Genomic DNA, 9754 nt, shown 5'->3' on the forward strand with positions numbered 1-9754 from the left:
GAATCGCGACCCAGAGAGAACGTGAGACGCTCAATGGAAGAAATAAAGGCAGATTACGAGATGCGGCCATTCCGAGCCCCGATCTCCCTATCGAGATGCATATGTAACGCTCCCCAGTCTAATAATGCGAAGATCGATTCGAGAATTTCACGCGGAAATGGTAGTTATTCTCATGCTGAATATCCGAGTGTGTCAGCGATGCGGAACAAGGCGAATTTCGCATCTGTTCAGCTGCAGCGGGTACGCGCGTCAAAGGATTGGGCGAATCGGTGAAATTCTATTTTTCGAAAAAAGACTGCGATGCAGGAGCGCCGTCTGTGCACCCCTTTTTCAGGATGCGCGCAGCTTGCTTCCCAAATACCGAGAATCAAACATTTCTCGGATATGGAAAAGCAAGCCAAACAAATCATGAAAGAGTCTATCTTCAACGTAGAATGGACCAATTGATGAAACAATTTTGCAGGGAACAAATAAAAATCAGGGGGAAAATGTGCAATTGCCTAGCTCTCTTTATTTTCACCCACCATTTTTTATCATTCGCATCGTGCGCGCGATAGTTGGCAAATATATAATCTGGAAATAAATTATTCAATCAGTTTGTTTTTCTTTCGAAGATTTTCTATAATGGGGCTCTTATGGGCTTTTCATTCTTGTATCTTTTTTTTATCGTGGCACTCGAGGTGAAAGGAGTTCTCGAGTAGGTTGGCCGGGTGTGTCTTTTTTCTTTTTAAGTTTAATAAGCAGGCCCGTTTATGCATTCTTGATCTACATTTTTGTTAAGATAATTGATCAGATGCCGAAGTGTGCGCAGCTTCGCATCTGTCGGGGTCTCGTGCGAGGGTGGCTGGATGAGTCTCCCAGGTGTGTTCAGGTCAAACTCCAGATTTCAGTTTTGCGTTTCACTTGGCCGCACCCTTTCTGCATCGTTTCCCTTTTAGCGGGGGTGGAACTCTCTCGCGAGAGGGAAACCTGAAAATAGTCCTGCGCGCACGTGCCACCTTTACAAACACGTTTTCCTTCGTGGTAGCCTCGCGCTATTAAGCGACCCATAATAAACGAAAAATTCTCGAAAAATCACTACCCTCCCCAATTATCTTATTTGAATATCTAACTTTACCTCCACTCGAATATTCCAGAGACTAAAACTGTGCTCGTAGTTTGGAAGGACCAATCGAATTTCGATAAAAGCATAAAGTCAGAGGCTTCTTTTCAAATTAGATTTCCATTTAAATGAGGCGACTTTTTCTCGTGAAAAACGTAGACGGAAATTGATTTTAAGACTGGGGCAAATAAAATTTCCGCGGACATTTAGTTGTCGGGTCGGTGTACCTATATACCGTACACCCCTCGCTCGCTCTTCCCCCCTTGGCAAAGTTGACTAGGGGAAGAGTGGAGTTTGGGAGAGAGAGAGCGCGAACGCAGCTGGCTAAAGTCGATGTCACAGACTCGGACTCACAATACTGGGCTGCCACAATGCATGATTTTGCCAGCATTGTTTGCCAATGGAGGAACCTCGACGCACGCGTCCTGCGCAAATGGATGGAATAGATGGATACGCGTTCCTCCAGCTTGAAAACTGGCTTGACATGGCCCACCGTTGGCACCGTTCACCGTACCGTATACAGTATATATATATATATATATATATATATATATGGCGTGGCGTGGCGTGTGCCGGAGCGCTTCGCTTAGTCTACCACACCAACCTCCCCCACCTCTCGTCTACCCTACTCCGATCCGGACCGGTCCGGTGCTTCTTTCCACTTAAATATATGCATGCATCCACTAGAAAATATCCCTATTCGCTCTATAATGCGATTAGCCAGAGTATCTTGTTACGAATCCTGTATTCAATTTCAATATAGTTTAGGTATACCTACGTAAAAATATTCGGATCCCCGTAAGCCCATTTTCGAGGAAACACGAGTTTATTCTCTCGAATTTAAATTCCTCCTATAGCAATTATGCGTTGAGTAATTCTCTTCTCGCTTTATAATAATTATAAGATCGTTGCACGCCTTTGCACAACTAAGCTTGGTTGGTATAGTGCAGAGTTGTAAGGGGAGGACAGCCACTCTAGGTGGCTAAAGAAATTAAGGGTCTGAATGGACTGGTATTCTTAGGCGTGCTGACCTGCTCCTTGCACGAAGGGTGAATGGCACGCTTCTATAAAGGAAAAGCAGGTCCTTCCGGTCCTGCCAACACTATTTACTTCAAACTCGCGAATAGCCTCTTTCTCGAATAAAGTAAAAGAGACAAGACAATTATATCATTCGCTAATTGATTTTCGCCAAATCAAACAATATTCATTAACCCACAATCCATGAAAACAAATTCAGTACATTTTCGGAAAATGCTGAAACGCGAGCAATTTAATATTTTGGCGAATGTCAAGTGTTTAAGAGTATCGTTATATAATACCCCACTTGGTATAATTATCGAATTAAACACTTGTTTCATTTACTTAGCCCACTAGTGCACGACATGAGAGTGTGGAACGATGCGATCTTAAAGAGCATATGGGGTGGATGAGCCAATCAAAGATTATAGATATATATATATACACGTATCTATCTGCATACTGATTAGATGGTTAATTATCGAGTAGGTAAGCATCACCGTAACGTAATTTGTGCATAAACAATACGCCATATGGAGTGTATATGGACGTGGACTGCTTATCGAGAGTGATCCTTTGAGCAAACAATTCATTAATTAGCCTAAAATAATTGACTATCGCGTAATGGACGATTCATTCGACAGACAAATTTATTAGGTTTACCATTAAAATGTTAATAATTATTAAATTATTAATATAGATATTTGGTGAGAACAGAATTTTAATCTATTGGTGGGAATATTGGTGTGGATTCCAGTTAAAGAGAATTTCGTGTGTCTATTGACGAATTATTAACGATGACGCTCGTACAGATGCATATAGATATGAGAATTTTAACGCATCTGCATGCCGCGTGCCGATCTCGTGCCGGAAGAAACGCATATGGGATATTGGGGGGGTAAGACTGGAATGAAAAAATAGCATTAGAGATTAGCCGGCAAGTTACGAAACCACGAAAAACTGTTTACGGCTAACTGGACGCTAAAGGCCAAATGACGCGAGCGTCACGCGATTCTCTTATCTCGCATCGCTTCTGAAAACCTATGCTCTCCCTTAGACTGATTAGAATTTTAGCATGTTCTCGAGATGAAACAATAGACAAGGTAAATATTGACCTTTCGTTCGTATTTATTAAAACGGCAATCTCTCGATATCCCTTTAATTCTTTCGAATGCCGGAACGCACTCCGCCCGCGTGTATTACGTTTGCAAGGCAAATATCAATCTGGAACGAAAAGGAAAAGCAAACACGTTCTCGTTTCACGTTTTGCTAAGTGATTGATACGCGCCAATCGATCCAAATGTCCCGTAATTTCCATTATCCCCATTACCCGTTCCTTTATAATTATGTCTGTAATTTATTTTAATAATCGCACCAAAATTATGTAGGACCGATTAATAAATCAAACAGAAATTTTTAATTGAATAACATTTGAGGAATCCCTGAGTTATTATTTCGAACTAATAGGATTATTTCTAAATGGTCTGAGAAATGATTCGAGCAACGATAATAGAAATTAGATTAAAATGGCTGGGATATAATGAAGATGCTATAGGCAGTGTATAGTTCTTGGGGGGGAGCCGGTGGAGCTGTCCAAATAAAATTAATCGAGGGTCATTTTTACGGCAGGCGCCACACGCCGTACGTCTCACCAATTTATGAGATCTCTCGCGAGGAGAAGAAGTTTTTATGTTTTAGATCCGCCTGATGGCTTACATACCGCAAACATCTGCTCGCCAGTCAGCCTATCTTCATGACCATTTTCAAGGCTTTCGGAAGGCTAACTCTCCACTAACTTGAACACGCAAAACACGTCACGGCTTATTCACGCTTCCTCGCGATAAAATCTATCAGCGTGTCCCATTTGTCCCTTTACGATTTTTCTCATTAAATTTTGCCCACCCAAACATCTTTTCTTCCTTTTACCAATCTTTCCTCGGGATTTGATCCAACAAAACAATTACTAAATCGTTCCTAGCTCGATTATATTTATAGCAGAGAGTTCCCTTATAAATATCGGTAATTTCTTTTCCCTCCTCCCCTTGATATATATATATCTTTTACCGAGGCACGCGTCAGCATTCTCCGCTACATGATATATATCAAGAAACAAACTTTCTTTGCGTTAGTAGAACTTTTGCGATTATTGCCCAGTGAAAAGCTCTTCGATTCTCCCTCCCAAGCTACCTACGATTTTTATATAGAAACTCGATTGCGCAGATTTCTATGATTTATGCGAATTGCAGAATAAATTGAAGGACAGCTATAGGCGTCGAGTTGTCGATGAAAGTGAGCATTGAAGAGGGTGGAGGGTAGGTGCAGCATCGGAATGGAATATCGACGCAGGCAGAATGCGTTTGGACATTTGGATGGAGATTTTGTATAAATGAGCGAAGGCTTCTTAGCATGGCGTGCAGCAGGATGGAAGTGTGCACGCGCCGGTATTCAGTGCTAGAAGAGGGGGAGAAACAAAAGGGGGTTTGTGGAAAGAGAGAAAGATGGTGGGCTTTGGTCCCCTTAGGCGCGTGCGTCCGCGAAGCCCGGTGCAGAAAGGTTTTATAGGGTGCACCCTTGGTATATACACACATGCAGATAGGGCCAGGTGGTGTGACGTGGCTCTCTTATGGGGGCACGCATGGGGGTCCTCGGGCAGCTGCAGCTGGAGCCGACAATGCAGCAAAAAAGGTGGGGAAGGAGGGGATATCTTCACCGGAGTAGCGCTGGTGGTGGTGGTGGTCGACGTCGATTAGCCTCCCAGAGAAAACCTCATACCATAGGCTTAGCCATAGCTGTGCGAGCCCGTAAAGACACCAACTGGAATTTTTATGGGCCTACTGAATTTTCCTAGGCGTGATTACTGCCCACAATCCAAATCATACATTTTGCACACTCTCCACTAACTTGCTGTTCCCCTCCAAGGAAATCTTGTCCGTTGACGGAATATCAATAATGCAATGTTAAACATTTCAATACAAAAAATTAAGTCATTTGTCAAATTCAATGTTTTTCTATAAATTATATGCATTGTGATTTCCGTGGAGGAATTGATGATATTGGGGAGGGAGAGAGGGGGTGGGGAGCTCAAAGATGAGCCTACGCCATTGGAAGCCTTAAGAGGGAGCGACGTCACACACGGAGTCTTCGAGCTGTGCGCCTAAGACACGTGTTTCAGGCGTAAGAACGGTGACGTCACCGTGCAGACGTCACGCGAGGATAAAAAGCAGGTTGCTTTGGAATCAGTACAGTGGGTGCAGTTGTAAAAGCATTCACGTAGCTGCTTTCACGGCCGGCTGCTTACGTCTGGCCACCTTGCAAGGGTGCGTTGCCTTCTTGGTAAGTACACACAAAGACGCACTTGGAGGGTAAAGCCACAAAGACGCATACAAACTCAGCCAACGCACACCCCATATCAAGATCATAAATCCAAATCCAAAGGAAGTGCAAGGTGCCTGTTTATTCACGTACACTTTACACTCGTCGGTAGCTGCCTTTGGTTAAACTTATCTCATATCTCAAATTTTATTATTCTCCTCAAAAGACGCTTTTAGCAAAGCCTAGAAAGAATACCTGTTTCTTTTGATTAAACATTAAAAGCGATTTTTGTAGATCCATCAATTTCTTTTTAGAAAATTCGAACCTTGACAGAGACGCTGCGATAAGCTTTGATAGGAGAATTAGGGGTAGGGAAAAATGACTAAGATAACCGCATATAAGAAATGTGTAGAGTGAATATAGAGAGAAGAAAAGTATGGAAGTATTATACGAAGGCATTTTACACCCTTTCGGTTAAGCAGACGCGTTTCGAGCACGTTTCGGCGAATAATTTAGCGTGTGACAGAAACTCGAGCGACCGTGTCGCCACGTGCTGGCTACGATTTTATCTATGAAAATGCATGGAAATACGAGAGAGGCAAGCCGCAATATCTGCACGGGGCACGGGGCACCGGTCACGGGCTGCTTCTACTGCTCCCAGCCCAGTAGCACTGCTCTAGTATAGCAGTCCCTCCCCTCACCATGCAATTGGCAAACCAACCCATATCTCCTGCCTACTTGGGCACGCGCTCACTCGCGCGCACACACGCGCAAATTCTTATCCTCCAGGGTTTGTGTACAAACAAACCTTACCTACAATTCTCCTTCTGCGTCGCGTATTTTCTATTTATTATCAAATTTATCGACCATTCGAGTTATCGCCTAGATATACATATATATATATATATATATAGTGAGACTTGACGAAGCAAAAAAAAAAGAAAAATAAATCTCTTTGGGTATATATATATAGATAAAAGAAAATGTTTGGCTATTGGGCTCAAAGTGTTGTAAGCGCAGGTGTGGCATAGGCAGGAGAGTCCTACGTTTTCTGATAAATTCGATAGAATTGTTGACCGGCGCGGATAACATTGTAGCTTTCCTTATCGCTCTTTTGATAGCTTCGTAAACGAATGCACGCGACATAACAGCGTTTCCCGATCGGATAATCGTGTTTCACGCGGGGTGAGGTGAGACCAACGCTGACTGTCGTCGAAAAACCAATTGATTAGCCGATACGCGTATTCCACGCCTGTAACTTCGTATACCAAGCGCTAAAAACCAATTCACCCAATCCAGACTTTACAGTTTTCTTAACGAACGTGCTAAAAATTGTTCTGATTTTTGTTGTTTTCCGTACAAGCAGAGAACATCGGGAGTTTTGTTCGTAAACGAATGACCGTAAGGTTATTGCTATAAAATTGAAAGTAGGCAATTTTTAAATTCAAGATTTTCTTTTCCTTCTTCTCTAGAATCTCCGCGTTATAAGTTTGATACAGAGGCGTAAGGACGAAAACAAACTACTGCTCATCGACAATGATGCTTTGTTCGATAACATTATTATATGTATATATAGGTATACATTGAAATGGATTAAAAAATTCTGCAAAATTAATTTTGTCTAACTAGTGATTTGCATAAATTTACATATTGCCCATAGAAATATAATCAGGATTCTTGGAAAATTGAATGGATATAATTATTAAAGTTGAATGAGTTTCGCTGGGCGTTTTTGCGCTATACGTATATAGGTGGTGAAGTGGTGGTTGGAGAAAAAAAATGAGGGAGTTCGCAGTGGTTTATCGCGTTCATCGGCATTCGGTCGTCACTAATCGAACAGATGCGGCATGCAGCTTCGAAGCTTTCGAGAGGAGCCACTTGCGGAATTGAATACTCACTCGTCTCGCGCCGATTGGCCGCCACATTGGCCAGTAGCCTTACAAGTATCTCCATACAATAACTAATTCTTCGTTTCTCTTCCTCCGGCGCGGGCGGCGTAAGGAGATACGCATCTGTGCGTGAGGACTCGATGATGCGGGCACGCGTCACGCACAATAACGAAGGCCCTCGTGATATTTCCAAGTAAAGAACGTGCACGCGCCTCTATATCTCTAAATATACTGTGTATTCATGCATCGCTGCCTCCCCGGATACAACTCGCAAATATCTCGGATTATCGCGCAAAAAATACTATGCTAGCAAAACTCACCCCTTTGCATCATTTGTCTAAACTCATTTGCAATGCTCCAATCTCTTATACTAATAATATATACCTATAACTATCCTCCCGAGTTGAGATTTTTTTATGTAAAAAATGCATTTTTACAATTTTAGCTATATATAGAGATTGGATAGAGAAATCTAAAGTTTATAATATTCTATTGATATACACATGCTGACGTCAGGCGAGTATAACTTTGGACAGAACTCGCACAGAAAGTTCATTTGCACGTACTACGCGTCCCTTCCAGCTTCGAATAGCAAAGTGCACTCGAGATTTAGCGTTGATCGATTTGCAGATAAAAGAAGGCAGCGTGAAAGTCTCTCAGCTGCGGGAGAAGCAAATTACGCTGTTCCATGAGCCGCCATATGCGTTTCGCTTGGATCCTCGAACCCCTTTTCTTCTTTCTCTTTGAAATTATTGCTTTCACTTACCTATATAGAGATATCAAATCACTCCAATCCTCTCATTTCTCTAACCAATTTGAAATCTAAACATTTCTATTATATTCAAAAATGCTGTTAAACGATGTAATACGTGTGTGTAATTAAAATTTCCAAATAATCTGTTGAATTTCTGTGAAAATCTAGGATGCATGATAGGGGAATGTAGCATTTGTTAGGAATGATCAAAGAATTAAGTATATATATACAGTAGAAAATGCGGAATGGGACGAAATTCGATAAGGCACGTGAATGAAACGTTAGACGCGTGATTGAGTAAAAAGATAAGGCTCTAGGACGAGTATTTGGGATTCTTTTCCAGCTGTTAAGGAGGCAGTTCGTTGGTAGAGATGATTGCAGTACGGTTTGGTGGGTCGATCCAAGGGAGGAAGAGGGGAATTCTCGATGCGACTTTATCCACGTGGGGGGTGACCGCTTACGCATCTGTCCACCAGCATCCCTCGGCAAATACACCGCAGAGCACACACGGAGCGAGCAGGAAAATCGTCGTGCGGACTGCGGCTGGTATATTGGTGACATGCCGCGCGAGCCTTGACTACCGCCACCTCCGCTCTACAAACTTATATCTGCCCGGCTGCCTCGTTGCCCCGCAGATCTTAATCGTTGACGACACCCATGCACGAAAAGATCGACACTCTGCCTGCAATAACTCTGAAAGCTCGCTCATACGTGTACCATCAGTTAAACGCTCCTCCAATCTCTCCTGCATCTCTATCTACCGAAAGTAATTTATTATTCGCCTAGAACAAATTATTATTGCCTCCACTCTATATACTGCATCTGATCGAACGATCGTTCATCCATTCATCTCGATATACAAGAATTTTATACGATGAATGCTGGTCTTAAATAGTGTCCCTCCACTATTTTTCCACGTTAATCCAAATGTCTTAAAAGATAGCCTCTGTGAGATATTACTATATACACGAAAGAGATCGTGTACCAGCATGATTCATAAATTCCTTCTTCGAGTCGTTGTATTTTGCGTAATTCTTGATCGAATGTGGGTCCCAGCGGGGTGTTTCGATACTGGGACTTAAAATTCTTTCGTATGAGTATATGTAGGTAAATAAATTTGTAGAGGCTTATAGATGAACCAGTAAAATACAATGTTATAATGCGTTGGTTAAGCGTCTTGAATTCGATGGGGGTTAATATATGGTGGCTACTTGGAATCGAGTATTTCTCGTGGCTTTCAGTAGGCAGATCTGTATTAAAGCTCTTGGTGCGATATATACGGGCGTAATATGCGTTAGCCAGGAGGATACAAGGGGATTTAAATTCCTTCGGGATTCAAAGATTCTGCTATATAAACTGCGGGTAGACTCTACTCTTCTCTGAAAGCAGCCACTCGAGTAAACGATACGAGATCAATCATTCCAACGGGTCTGATGCCGTGCCGTGCCTGCCGTGCGGCTTATTTCCTGCCGAAGACTCGGTTTCATCTATACTCCTATTATTAGAATATCACAATGTTGCACTATGCCAATAAATCCCTCATGTAGGAAAGTATTTTTACTCACGGGAGGTATCTTGCGATAATAATAATAATAAGTATAGCTTAAAGCGAGGTATATAATACTTTGAACCACATAAATCTTTCCTAATTCAAATATAAAGAAAGATTGATAAAATCAA

General features: G+C 42.2%; 1 protein-coding gene across 1 annotated transcript in view; it reads right to left on the bottom strand.

Moving 5' to 3' along the window:
* Pez (protein tyrosine phosphatase non-receptor pez) overlaps positions 1–3857 on the bottom strand; it is a 48530-nt gene extending 44673 nt beyond the window's left edge. Inside the window, exon 1 of the mRNA XM_066731402.1 lies at positions 3840–3857. The gene's annotated coding sequence lies outside the window, so the exon portion shown is untranslated. The remainder of the gene's footprint in view (positions 1–3839) is intronic.
* Between the last annotated feature and the right edge of the window lie 5897 nt (positions 3858–9754).

This window comes from Prorops nasuta, unplaced genomic scaffold, assembly GCF_024137725.1.
Source record: "Prorops nasuta isolate Cenicafe-Biocafe unplaced genomic scaffold, Cenicafe_Pnas_1.2 PNAS00002, whole genome shotgun sequence".
NCBI lineage: Eukaryota > Metazoa > Arthropoda > Insecta > Hymenoptera > Bethylidae > Prorops > Prorops nasuta.